This window comes from Microtus pennsylvanicus, chromosome 18, assembly GCF_037038515.1.
Source record: "Microtus pennsylvanicus isolate mMicPen1 chromosome 18, mMicPen1.hap1, whole genome shotgun sequence".
Taxonomy (NCBI): Eukaryota; Metazoa; Chordata; class Mammalia; order Rodentia; family Cricetidae; genus Microtus; species Microtus pennsylvanicus.
In genome coordinates, this window is record NC_134596.1 from 28,145,903 (window position 1) to 28,159,526 (window position 13,624).

The following is a 13,624-nucleotide window of genomic DNA, read 5'->3' on the forward strand; positions in this document are numbered from 1 at the left end:
TCACAGTAGAGAAATGTCTTACAGAGCTGGTATTGAGACCCTGTGGGTAACTAACAAAGAACAAGGTAAGAAACAAGAAAGCCAGAAGGTAAACCAGACATGGTGGCACATGCCTGGTTCCAGACATAGGGGGCTGAGACAGGAGTGTTACTACAGTTTCAAAGCCAGCCTGGACTACCTAACGAGTTTCTGGATAGCCTGAGCTACAGCGTGAGAGCCTATTTTAAGAAACAACAGCAGGAACTGAAGAGAAGGCTTAGTGGTTAAGATGGCTGTCCATCCAGAGCACCCAGGTTTGATTCTCAGCACTCACATGGAAGCTCACAACTGTCTCCATTTTCAATTCCAGGGAATCTGATGCCCTCTGACCTCTGTGGGTACCAGGCACGCACATGGTACACAGTCATACACGTGGGCAAACACTCATACATGCAAAAATAAATAAATCTTTTTTCTTAAGTTAAAAAAAAAGAAAAGGACCCAGAAGCTAGCGTGTAGAAATTTCTTCCAGTCAGCAGGCAGGTAAAATAGTAAATGAAAGATTTGTTTATCATTAACTCCAGTCAGAAATCGAAATTCTCTCAGGAATGTTTTTTTTTTCTTTTTCTAAAGCAATGCATGTAATTATAAACACACCAATCACTTCCCCCACCCCCTGAAGAAAATAGACATTGTCAAGATCCCTGTTTGGAGCAAAACAGTAAACCACACGGGAGCGCGTTCATGCATCGGGTCACAGCTTAGCATATCTGATACATCTCATAGTGCCGAAAGTCTGGGGGTTCCAGAAGAAATAGCATGCTAAATTGCCACCAAGGCAGTGAAATCGCCTGGAGAAAACACACATGCACACCACGGAGCCGAAGAGAGAAAACAAAGGAAGCACTCGGGAGGGAAGGCGTACCTAACATGAAATAAGATGCCAGAAGGAGGCCCAGACCCATCCATCAACAGTCCATCAATAAATGCAAATGCAGGAAGCCTGCCTGGGAAAGAAAATCTATGATTTCATGTCACTTCCATGTCTCTCCGCCTCACGTTCCTCCAGGCCCGTCCTGCTCTCCATAGCGATCAGACGACTTCACAAAGAAACAACGCCATCCGTCTCCACGTACGGCCAGTGCACCCCACTTTTCCCTGGAGATGGTCGTGCCCAGAGAGGCCCTGGAAAGAAAACTCTCAAAAGAGGCCTGTAAAACGGGATCATTTCTGGTTCTGATGGTATTAGGGACACTATTCCTAAGGGTGAGTGAGGGGTGACAACCCTCAGCATGGAGCAGCAGCAAAATGTCTGAGGCTTTAGGTGGCCGCACAGGTGAGCGCCCCAGCCACTCGGGAAGACTTAGGCAGTGTGGTGCTTTGAATGAAAATGGCCCCCGTTAAATTCATAGGGAGTAGCATTATTTGAAAAGTTTAGCACTGTGTGGCCTTACTGGAGGAAGTGTGTCCCTGGGAGTGGGCTTGGAGGTTCCGGAAGCTCAAGAGGGGTCCAGTGGCTCACTCTTTTTCTCCTGCCTGTGGGTGGACCCACATGGAGAACCCTCAGCTCCCACGTCTGCCTGCTTATAACTATGCTCCCCACGGTGACGATAATGGACTAAACCTCTGAACTGTAAGCCAGCCCCAATTAAATGCTTTCTTTTATAAGAGGACCATGGCCATGATGTCTCTTCACAGCCAGCCGTAGCACAGTGACTAAGCCAGGCAGGAGGATTTGTTGAGCCAAAGAGCTTACAGTGAATCTGGGCAATATGATGAGAGTATGCCTGCGTGACTTTTTCCTGAAGAGACAACAAAGTCAGACCAATTCCACTCATGCCTGACTCGGTGAATCAGTGGATTTATTGGAATGATGTACAGGAGTGTGGGTGAGGGGTTGTTTATAGGAGCATGGATGATTCAAAATAACTGCATCTCTTAAAAGGCCACTCCAACATGGGTGGCACTGCGCCCCCAGGGTGCCCAGCCCAGTTTGCAGTCAGCTCCACCAGAGAGTCTCCTCTCCCCTAGCAATGGTTTACTGCTTTAGAAGCTTGCATAGGGGCCTCAGGAAACCTGTAGCTATCCCGGCTTCCTGAGCCTTGTAAATTTCACTGGCTTCCTGAGTGCTAGAACCCTTGCTCCAGAGGGAATGTTTGAAATAGCTTCACAATATTGTCTCTAAAATAACAACAACTAAAGGCCAAGGATGCTACCCCAGCCCTGTAAACCCAGCATTTAAGAGACTGAGGCAGGAGGATTGCCCTGAATTCAAGATCAGGCTGTAATGATGGTGAGGACCAACCCCAGGTAGGGATACATCTTAAAGCAAAAAAATAAAATGTGTCAAGGTTTCACCTGTTCACTGGTGCGAGGCTCAGGGGGAGGGCAAAGGCTGGGAAACAGGTACCACACCATTTGATTGGCATGGACAATGATCGTTGGAGACAATGGCAGAGTAAGCCAGCTTTTTGCTCTGTTTTGTTCTCTGATTCGGGGTCTCTCCAGCCCATGCAGTTTAACTGAGAATGACTAGGAGCTTCTGAAGCTGCTGCTTCCACCCACTAGTTCTGGGATTTGGGCTCACACTCCCTGGTTTTGTGAAACTGAGGCTGAAACCCGGGGCTCGGGGGAAGCTCTCCAGGTGCCCTACCACCTGAGCTACAGCTACAGTTGATAAGCCAGCGTTTATTATCAGCCCTGAATCTTGGGAAGGGAAAGAAACAGAAGAAAATGTCATTCTCAAAATAGCTAACAGCCAATTCTGGGCATCTGGGAGTCATGGTGAGTGTCAGGTTAGTACACTGTCGTACGGGCCACAAAGCTGCTGAAGGAGCAGCTTGCTCAATCACACTTGAGAGAGTGATGAAGGGTGTGTAGTGATATTTTGTTTGTAAAAAGAAGAAGAAAAGGAGGAGGAGGAGGGGGAGGGGGAGGGGAAGGGGGAGAAGGAGAAGGAGAAGGAGAAGAAGAAGAAGAAGAAGAAGAAGAAGAAGAAGAAGAAGAAGAAGAAGAAGAAGAAGAAGAAGAAGAAGAAGAAGAAGAAGAAGAAGAAGAGGAAGAGGAAGAAGAAAGCAGCAGCTTGGCTGAAGATCAGAGGGAAGAGCTAAGCCACTAGTTAGCCATAGAGGCCAGGCGATGGTAGCACATACCTTAACCCCAGCACTCCGGAGACGGAGGCAGACAGACCTCTATGAGTTCAAGGCAAACCTGGAATACACAACACTAAATCTGTCTAAAAGAGAAACAGAGCTCACACAAAGGGGATCCCAGCACTAGGGAGGTGGAGATAGGAGTGATATGGCTTGGCAGAGAGAGGAATATGAGGTGGGAAGAGACAGGAACTTAGAGGCATCTGAGCATTCGTAGAGATGGATGCAGTCTGAGGATGAAGTCTGATGGAGAAGTCTGGAGATGCCATCTGGATTAGTAGAGACAGATCTCCCCTTCTGTCTGAGCATTGGTAGAGAGAAGAACTCTAGTGGCTAGCTGCTCTGCTTCTCTGACCTTCAGCATTAATCCCTATATCTGACTCTGAGTTTTTATTAAGAACAATTAGAATCTGTGCTACAGGGGTGAGCCCTGGGCTGAAGACATTGGGTTGGCCAAGTCCCAGATCATGGTACATGAAGACGTCTGTGTGAACTTTCAGAGCCACTCTGAGGCCATCTTGAGGATGCAGCAATGAGACTCCAACAGAGGAAATCCACAGTGGATTTACTAAGTAAGATCTGAGGTGCCTCCCCTACCTACCTTGTTCAGAAAGGTCCAGAGGCCATAAGATAGGTCCAACATCTTTGAGATGCCCTTTGAGACTGATGAGAGTATTTGCTGTCATGGGATGAGGCAACTGGAGATGCCAAGCCCTGATAGAGCCCTTATCTGCTAGGCTAGGTAGATGGAGTTACTGATCGCGGCTGTAAGGATATCATAAGCAGGTAGGTACATTGCCAAGATTTATGGTCTTAGCAGAGTGAAGATTGAAGGACTGCCATGGAAGTGAGGTTGGATTTGTGGTGTGTGTGTGTGTGTGTGTGTGTGTGTGTGTGTGTTTAAATCCACTGTTGAACATGGTGACACACATTGGTAATCTCAGCACTCAGGAGGTGAGGCAGAAAGATTAGGAGTTCAAGGCTAGCTCTTACCACGTGGAGGTTTAATGTTAGCCTACTAGGTTACAAAGTGGGACCCTATTTTAGAAAAAAACAAAATGGCCAGAGAGATGTTTCAGTGGCTACAAGTTCTTGCCACTAACCCTGACCACCTGAGTTCAATCCCTAGAACCCATAAAGTGGAAGGAAGGGGGAAACTGTCCAAAATTGGCCTTTGACCTTCATATGTGCTCACACTCACACGCATGCATGCACGTGCGTGCTCACACACACGCACATTTTATTCCCAGCCCTTGGGAGGCAGAGGCAGGTGGATCTCTATGAGTTTAAGGCCAGCCTGGTCTACAGCACAAGTTCCAGGACAGCCAGGGCTACACACAGAAAAACCCTGTCTTGAAAAACCAAAAGAAAAAAAAAATCAAAAGAACCAAAATCTTTAAAGACAAGAGAGTAAAAGACTAATGTCTAAAAGAAGTTGTGGGGCTGGCAGACAGACAGCTAAGCAGGTAAGACCTTGCTGCTATTCTAAAAGATCAGAGTTCATTTCTCAGCACCTATGTAGGGTGGCTCACAACTGTCAGTTATTCTGACTCCAGAGGATCTGATGCCCACTTCTGGCCTCTAATGGTATCTGCACATTATGGCCTGTTTTAATGAGGGTCATTTGTTCATTTCCCGGCCTCCCAGACTTCCGAAATAACCACACAGAAACCATATTATTTGCAATACTGTTTGGCCAATAGCTTAAGTGTGTTTCTGGCTAACTCTTATATCTTAATTGAACCCATCTCCATTAATCTGTGCATCACCATGAGGTCATGACCTACTAGCAAAGTTTCAGCATGTCTATCTCCGGCAGCTTCATGGCTTCTCTTTGACTCTGCCTCCTTTCTCCCAGCATTCAGTTTACTTTTCCCTGCCTAGCTCTACTCTATCAAGCCAAGCCAGTTTTCTTTATTAATTAACCAATCACATTCACAGCATACAGAGGGGAATTCCACATCAATGGCCTTCTCTCACTCTCATTCACAGAGAAGTACACAAAAATAAACATAATTCTTTAAAAAAACATTTTACTTTTAATTATGTGTATGTACAAGGGCTGGAGGGATGGCTCAGAGGTTAAGAGCACGGGCTGCTTTTCCAGAGGTCCTGAGTTCAATTCCCAGAAACCACATGGTGGCTCGCAACATCTAGAATGAGATCTATCTGGTGCACTGCATACATAATAAATAAATCTTTTTTAAAAATTATGTATATGTGTGTGCATTGTGAGTGGGTTTGTGAACATGTGTGCAGGGCCAGCAGAGGCCAGAAGAGGACGAAAGATCCCCTGGAGCTGGAGTGACAGCTTGTGAGTTGCCTGACATGGGTGCTAGGAGCCAACCCCTGGTCTTCCACAGGACAGCAAGTACTCTTTTTTTTTTTTTTAGTATTTAATATTACAATATTCTGTCTGCATATATGCCTGCAGGCCAGAAGAGGGCACCAGATCTCATTACAGATGGCTGTGAGCCACCATGTGGTTGCTGGGAATTGAACTCAGGACCTTTGGAAGAGCAGGCAATGCTCTTAACCGCTGAGCCATCTCGTCAGTCCCCGAGCTTCTTTTTTTTTTTTTTTTTTTTTTTTTTTTTTTTGGTTTTTTGAGACGGGGTTTCTCTGTAGCTTTGGAGCCTGTCCTGGAACTAGCTCTTGTAGGCCAGGCTGGTCTCGAATTCACAGAGATCCGCCTGCCTCTGCCTCCCAAGTGCTGGGATTAAAGGTGTGCACCACCACCGCCTGGCTCCGAGCTTCTATTTTTTTTTTTTTATTTTTCTAGACAGGGTTTCTCCATAGCTTTTTGAGCTTCTATTTTTAAAGGGAAGTTAATGCCCTTTATGCATTTCCAGAGGCAAGTCAGTTTTCAGACAGAACTCACTGTCTGGAACAGAGGCTGGGGCAGCCACTGTTGTGGGAGCTCCTTCCGCTCCTTCAGCCAATAGCTGCTGAGATACCAGCCCATTGGGGCGTGGTCTCTCTCCCTTTAAAAAAAACGGCCACTTCCCTCTGCTTTTTCTCTCTCTGGCTTCTGGCTCCTCCTCCTGGCGACTAGGCTCCCTTCCTGATTGCAGAGGGCTGTTGTCTGGGATGGTGATCTGTAAGTTTTTTTACCCCCTTAAATAAATAACCATTCTATTAATCATAATAGAATAGGATTGTTTGTGACTTACGCCTTCAAGCTACCATCCCATGTAGCACGCAACAGATTGTACTAGTCCCATTTCCAAGGTGTCAGTAGCCGCTTGACCTGATAACTGTGCGCTGAGGTAAAGGGACAACTGAAGAATTGAAAAGACCTCTAAGGACAGGTCTCCTCAAATACTGCCACAGGGGGTCTGCAATGGGGACCATCTTGACACCCGTACCACAAAAGGCTGACGGAAACCAACCGGCAAATGGAGTTTGACCTAACTCTTCATCAGTGGGTCCAACAAGTATAGGGACTATGTGATTCCCTTAAAGAAAAACACGGAAAAGAACGAAAAAGAATTTAGAAGAAATTCTAAATGTGCTGGGGGAGAGTCTAATAATTTAAACATGGGATAGCTTCTCTAAACAACAAAACGATTTTATTTTTAATTGCGTGTATGTGCAGGCATCCTTGGAGGCCAGAAGAGGGCATCGGATTCCCTGGAGCTGGAGTTTCCCCGCTGCTCTGAGCCAGCTGACGTGGGTGCTGAGCACCAAACTCCAGTTCTCTGCAAGATAAGTAAGCACTCAACCACTGGGTTTTCCTTTGGGGGGCAGGGAGTTATGTGGGTGGGTGGGTGGTTTTGTTTTGTTTTTTCCTTTATGGCTTTTCAAGACAGGGTTTCTCTGTGTAGCTTTTGGAGCCTATCCTGGAACTCGCTATGTAGACCAGGCTGGTCTCGAACTCAGAGATCCGCCTGCCTTTGCTTCCAAGTGCTGGGATTAAAGGCGCACACTGGATGGGTGGGTCTTTTTGAGACAAAGTTACTAGCCCACACTGGCCTCAAACTCTGGACAGTGGAGGATAACGTTGAACTTCTGATCCTCTGTCTCCCCTGTACAGGGATATGTTGCCACTTTATAGAGTGCTGGAAAGCAAACCCAGACCTTCAGGCGTGACAGGCAAGAGCTCTACCGCTAAGCCAGAGCCTTAGCCCTTATTTTGTTTTGTTTAGACAAGGTCCTGCTTTCTGTTTGGTTTGTTACTCATCATAGGCTGACCTTGAATTTGTAGCAATCCTTCTGCCTCAACTTCCCAAGTACTGGAATTATATGCGCCTACTTAATTTGTGCAGTGCGTGTGTGGTGCGTGCTCGTGTGTGTGTGTGTGTGTGTGTGTGTACGTGTATACGTGTGTGTACATGTGTGTCAGTATGCCTGCACACTGTTGTGTACTCTCGTGCATATCCCTATGTAGGAGGCCAGATGACATCAAATGTTCTGTTCTATCATTTTCTCTGCATTATTCCCTTGAGACTAAACCTGGAGCCTGGCTGGTGCCCAGCAAGGGAGCCCGAGTGAGCTTACACACACTACCATACCCAGCTTTTTTACACGGGTGCTTTGGATTTGAACTCGGGGCCCTCCTGCTTGCACACTAAGTGCTGTTATCTACTGAGCTATCTCCCCACTCCCAGTCTGAGCATCTATAACTATGAATAAAGTTGGATATCTTTCTTTCAAAGACAAGGTCCCAGGTATCCCAGACTAGCTTCATATTCACTGTGTAGCTGAAAATGACCTTAAATTTCTGACATTTCTGTCTCTGCTTCTAAAGTGCTTGGTTACAGACCTGTACCAGGAAGCCTGGATTGTGAGATACTGAGGATGGGACCCAGGGTTTCACGTGTGCTCAACAGGTACTCTGTCAACAGAGCTACATTCTCAGTTGTCCCTTTTTTTTCTTTTTGAGAAAGGATCTCACTGTGTAGCCTCGGCTAGCCTGGAACTCACTATGTAGGCCAGGTTGGCCTCAGACTCACAGAGATCCACCTGTCTCTGCCTCCCGAGTGCTGGGATTAAAGGCGTGTGCCACCATGCCCAGAGCGTCTCCCTCTTTTTTAAAAGACAAGATCTATTTTTTTTTATTTTATGTACACTGGTGTCTTGGCTGCATGTGTTTCTGTGAGAAGGTGTCAGATCTTGGAGTTACAGACAGTTGTGAGCTGCCAAGAGGGTGCTGGATTTGAACCCTGGTCTTCTGGAAGAGCGGTTAGTGCTCTTAAGCCGCCAAGCCTATTTCTGAAGTCCAAATAGCCCTTGAACTCTGCATTCTTCTGTTTCAGCCTTCTGAATACTGGGATATCAAGTGTAGCCTGAGCCTCTTTTAACAGGCTTTGTAAACTGTTTATATTTGTTCTTCCTGTGAAGTCGAAGTGTAGCTTTTGCCAGTTTCCCCGTCAGTTTGGTAAAGATCAGATAACTTGCTAATACAGATTTGGTTACAGCAAAAATAAACAGCCACTCCTGTACCTTTCTAGGTGAAAAATGCACATCTGAATTGCTCTGACTTTTTGAAGGGATACTCAGGAACGTTTGTTAAAATGTAAACACTCGCCGTTCGACTCAGCAACTCTTTCATTTCCAGGGACAGGAATAGCTGTGTAGGAGATGATGCGTATGTGAGCTTTGTTTGAAATAGCGAAATGCTAAAAGCAACCTTGGTGCCCATCTACCAGAGACGGGCTAAACATATTACAAAATAACAATAAAAAGAAACCCCACGGAGCTGGGCCTTGTAGTGCATGCCTGTAATCTCAGCACTGCACAGACTGGGGAAGAAGGGTGACCTTGGGTTCAGTGCCAGCCCTGTCTATATAGTAAGTTCCAGGGAAGCCCAGGCTGCATAGAGAGACCTAAGACAAAAGACAACATGGAGCCTAGTGGTGCACGCCTGTCGTGCTAGCAATTGGGAGGCTGAGGCAGGAAGGTCACATGTTCAAAGCCAGCCTGGGCTACAAAGTCAGCTTCAGTTCCATGCTGAGCTATAGATCATGATCCTGTGTCAGGGGCTGGAGAGATAAGAACAGTGGTGATTCTCCCAGAATTCAGTTCACACCACCCACAGGGCAGCACACAACCATCTCAAAGTCCAGTTCTGGGGGATCCAATGCCCTCTTCTGCCCTCTGTGGGCATATATCCAGGGAAAACACCCATGCACATAAAATAAAATAACAATAAAAAGATCCTCTGTCAAAAAAAAAAAACAACAGAGTTGGTCAGTGGTGGCGCACACCTTTAATCCCAGCACTCAGGAGGCAGAGGCAGGCAGATCTCTGTGAGTTTGAGGCTAACCTGGTCTACAGTCTACAAGAGCTAGTTCCAGTACAGCTAGGACTGTAACAGAAAGAAACCCTGTCTCAGAAAAAAAAATCGAGCAAATGGGGTGGGGGGGTGTCACTAGAGAAATGGTTCAGAGATTAAGAGTACATTGGTTCTTGCAGAAAACCCAAATTTGGTTTCCATTGGTTTCCATCACCCATGCCAAGCAGCTCACAACTGCCTGTAACTCCAGCTCCAGGGATCTAAAGCTCTCTTTTAACTGCCTTGGACACTTGCACACTTTTATTAGACCAATCAGGTGCCTTAGGCAGTCAAGGTAAAACAGCAACACATCTTTGCATAGTAAAACAAAATAGCCAGCGGTGGTGGTGGTGGTGGTGGTGGTGGTGGTGGTGGTGGTGGTGGTGGTGGTGGTGCACGTCTATAATCCCAGCACTCACAAGGCGGAGGCAAGCGAATCTCTGTGAGTTTGAGTCCAGCCTGGTCTACAAAAGCTAGTTCCAGGACAGGCTCCAAAGCTACAGAGAAACCCTGTCTCAGAAAACCCAAGAAAAATTATCCCGCAACACTGGAGTTCATCTATTTGGCAGTGGACAGTGTTCCTGAGAGTGTCCTTTGACCTCCATACACGGATACCTGTTCATACACACAAATATGCATGCATTTCTTTGGTGTGTGACTGTGTACGTAATGATTCTGGAAGAAGAAGCAAGATACTGGAGATGGTTAACTGCCCCATGGGGACCTTGGGCTCCAGGGCAGGAATAAGAGTCATGTTTCATAGAATAGGGTTTTTTTTTAATGCTGTCTGATACTTTTGTCATGTGCATGAATTGCTTTTTCAATTAAAAACTAGTTAATTTTTTAAACTATGAAAACATTTTAATATGCCATCTCAGTTATAATCAGAGCAATGTAAGTTAAAAGATCAGAGAAATAGGACTTCTTGGAAGGATTTAAAAACTCATAAAGCTCATAGCTGATGAAGATATGGGGGGAAAATGGACTTCTTTACAACCTGCATATTTTATTCATGTTAATGAGCAGCGGTAGAGCTTACTGGAAGATCATTTGCCTATTTTGATATCAAAGACTTTTTTTTTCCCTCTCCTTGCTTTGATCATTGCATGCCTGTGAATTTCCCCAAAGGAGAAATCAGAGACTCAGATCACCAGTCTTGGTGGCAAGAGCCCTTCTGCGCCATCTTGGCAGCTCATTCCTAGGTTCCGATTCTGGTCCATTGTCTAAAGCAGCGGCACTGCATGCTTCAATGTGATATTCCAGTAACCAATAGGATAAGTTCCCCATATTTGCCCATTTGATCCTGAGGTTCCTCCCCGCACTTGTTTTTCCACGTGCATCTATTCTGGACTCATCAGAGCCCTTGGACTGACAACTGGGACCTTTGGAACCTAGGAACATCATATATTGGTTTCCCACTGCTTAGGGCAGAGCAGAGGGGACAGTAGCTTGTTAGCCATTGGAAGCATGGAATCCCTAAATGTATTCCCATGGTTGCCAGGTCCACTTTCCATATTATATTTAGCAGTGTGCCCTTTGGCTCAGTGATTCCTGCTGTTCTCCCAGCGGAGGCAATTTCCCCCAAAGACGTAAAAAAGAATCTCTACTTCCAGAAAAGGGTTAAACTTCCTGCCTGCTGGGTGCAGTTCAATCAAGAGCAACTGTGGTTCCTTCCAGGGGAGCCTGAGATGCCTATCTCCTTAAGCACAGATCCTGAGGATACCTGAGTATAGAACCTAACTGTCCTCATAGTGTGTCTTACTGTGAGGGAACCCCTTCCACAGAGCAGTGGTAGAACAGGGTGTGACCGGTGTGAATCCTGGGCTTGGCTCAGGAGCCCCCACCAGTTTCCCTGCTCTGCCGATGGGGTAGCTGTTGTCTGCTTGGGCATGGTCACACATGGATTGTATTTAAATCCCTGCCTATGTACCTGGTGGAGAGGCAGATCGATGATCCCTGAGGGTTAGAATGGCAGAAAAGGTATGGATGCCCGTATGGATGCTGATCTCAGCGGAGAATTCCTCACTAGCATGTTCATAGAGAAGCTGGGTCTGCTGAACTGTCAACTGTCATGGAAAGTCAGTGTTCCACTCTGCTTCGAAGCCTGATGTCAGAGGGTTGGCCTGGTGAGGACGCCCCATCAGGGCTCATACATGGACTAAATATTGGGGAAGAATTGAAAAGAACGAAAAGTATCTGTACACATACTCCATTCAAAATAATGGTTGTTTATGTTTGATGGACTTTCTAGAATCTATTTTTAATATATAAATGGAACCATCTAATACAACCATATTTATTTCTAATTATTGTATAATTAAAATTCAATTCTAAATTTAAATTTTTTTTTTACTCTAAAGTTCATTCTATAGTTGGGTGGTGGTGGCTCAGGCCTTTAATCCAAGCAATTAGGAGGCAGAGGCAGGCAGATTTCTGTGAGTTCAAGGCCAACCAGGTCTACAGAGTGAGTTCCAGGATAGCCAATGCTACACAGACAACCCTTGTCTCAAAAAAACATCATAAATATGTAAGTGAATAAATAAATAAATTTTATTCTATTTTCAAATTTTAATTAATTTCAAATTATTTTATTTTTAATCTTTTTATTATTTATTTGGATTGTATATGCGTGTGTGTGTATTTTTGTGTGTATGTGTGTGCACACATAAAGATCAAAAGACAACTTACAGAAGTCAGTTCTTTTTATCCTGTGCACTCTGAGAACTGAACTCAGGTTTCCAGGCATGACTCTATCCCACTGAGCCTTTTGCCAGCCCTGTTTCACGTTTTACTGTTGAGGGTGGGATCCCCCTCCCCTTTTATTAAAAATAACTGTGAGTGACGGTACATGTCTATAACCCCAGCATTTGGGAGGTGGAGACAGACCAATCAGGAATTCAGAATCGTCCCTGGCTACACAGCCAGCCTAAGCTACATGGGACTACGTTTCAAAAAATAAGATTAAAAATTAAATTAATTGGGGCTTAAGAGATCAGCAGTTAAGAGCACTTGCTGTTTTCCCAGAGGCATGTAGCTTTCTGAGATTCTGGGGGCAGTTTGCTCAGGGATCCAGGGAAACATCCCAGGCCACAACATCAGCATCTGCTCCATCTCTGCCAGCTCCACAGAGTTCCAGGAGTTTCCACAGGTAAGGGCTTCCTTCATCTGCCAAAATTTGCCTTAGAGAGAACAAACACCAGACAGAGGGACAGCGCCTTCATTTAGAGGCAGCCTCCTCCAGGGGCTGCAAGTCGGGAGAAACCCAGCCTCCTCTCCACGGTGGCATTTTCTCCTGACTCACCCCTGGCTTCCAGCTTGCGTCTCCCCACTTCTCCCAGCCCTGCCACATGAACCCCTTCTCCACCCAAGGGATGAGTGTCTGAACAGACCTCTCCCCACTACTGGTTGGTAGCACTGCTAAAGAGGAGGGATCCCTCAGGACCAGCAGACATTTTGCAAGGCTTCGTAATTCTGTTCTGGATGTTGGCGCCTGGTTCGCGTTTCCATCACTTCCCACTTCACCCAAGCCGCTTCCATCATCTGTGAGCTGTGCTCCTATTTTAAGTCCTCCTGAGAACGAAAACCAAGCTGCCAATGAAGCCACGAACAATGAGTTCTTATTTAGGGTTTTGGCTAAAATTTACTGAAAGGCTCTTTTTCAGACTTACTTGGGCACATATTTTTATCGTACGTCACTCTTGCGCATAGGTAAAAAGGGAAATAAATTGGCAGTTATTACTAAACTTCCTTATAGTGCAGGCTGGTGCGGGGGCTAATTTATTTCTGAATTCCTTTTCAACTCAGAGTTGGTCATAACCGCTCCTTCCTCCACATGGTGAGCGCCTGTGTGCTCCAAGCCTTGCTGACACAGGAAGGAACCTCTTAACCCAACACTCCACCGCTGCCTCCAGAATTCTCTTCCAAGCTGTTGATGCGCGTTCTGCAAGTTATTATACTGCATACCTCACAACCTTAAAAATGTATTTAGTTGGGGCTGGAGAGATGGCTCAGTGGTTAAGAGCATTGCCTGCTCTTCCAAAGGTCATGAGTTCAATTCCCAGCAACCACATGGTGGCTCACAACCATCTGTGATGAGGTCTGCTGCCCTCTTCTGGTCTGCAGACATACAGACAGAATATTGTATACTGTATACATAATAAATAAATATTTAAAAAAAATGTATTTAGTTTATTGCCACTGTCTGTGCCTAATTGTG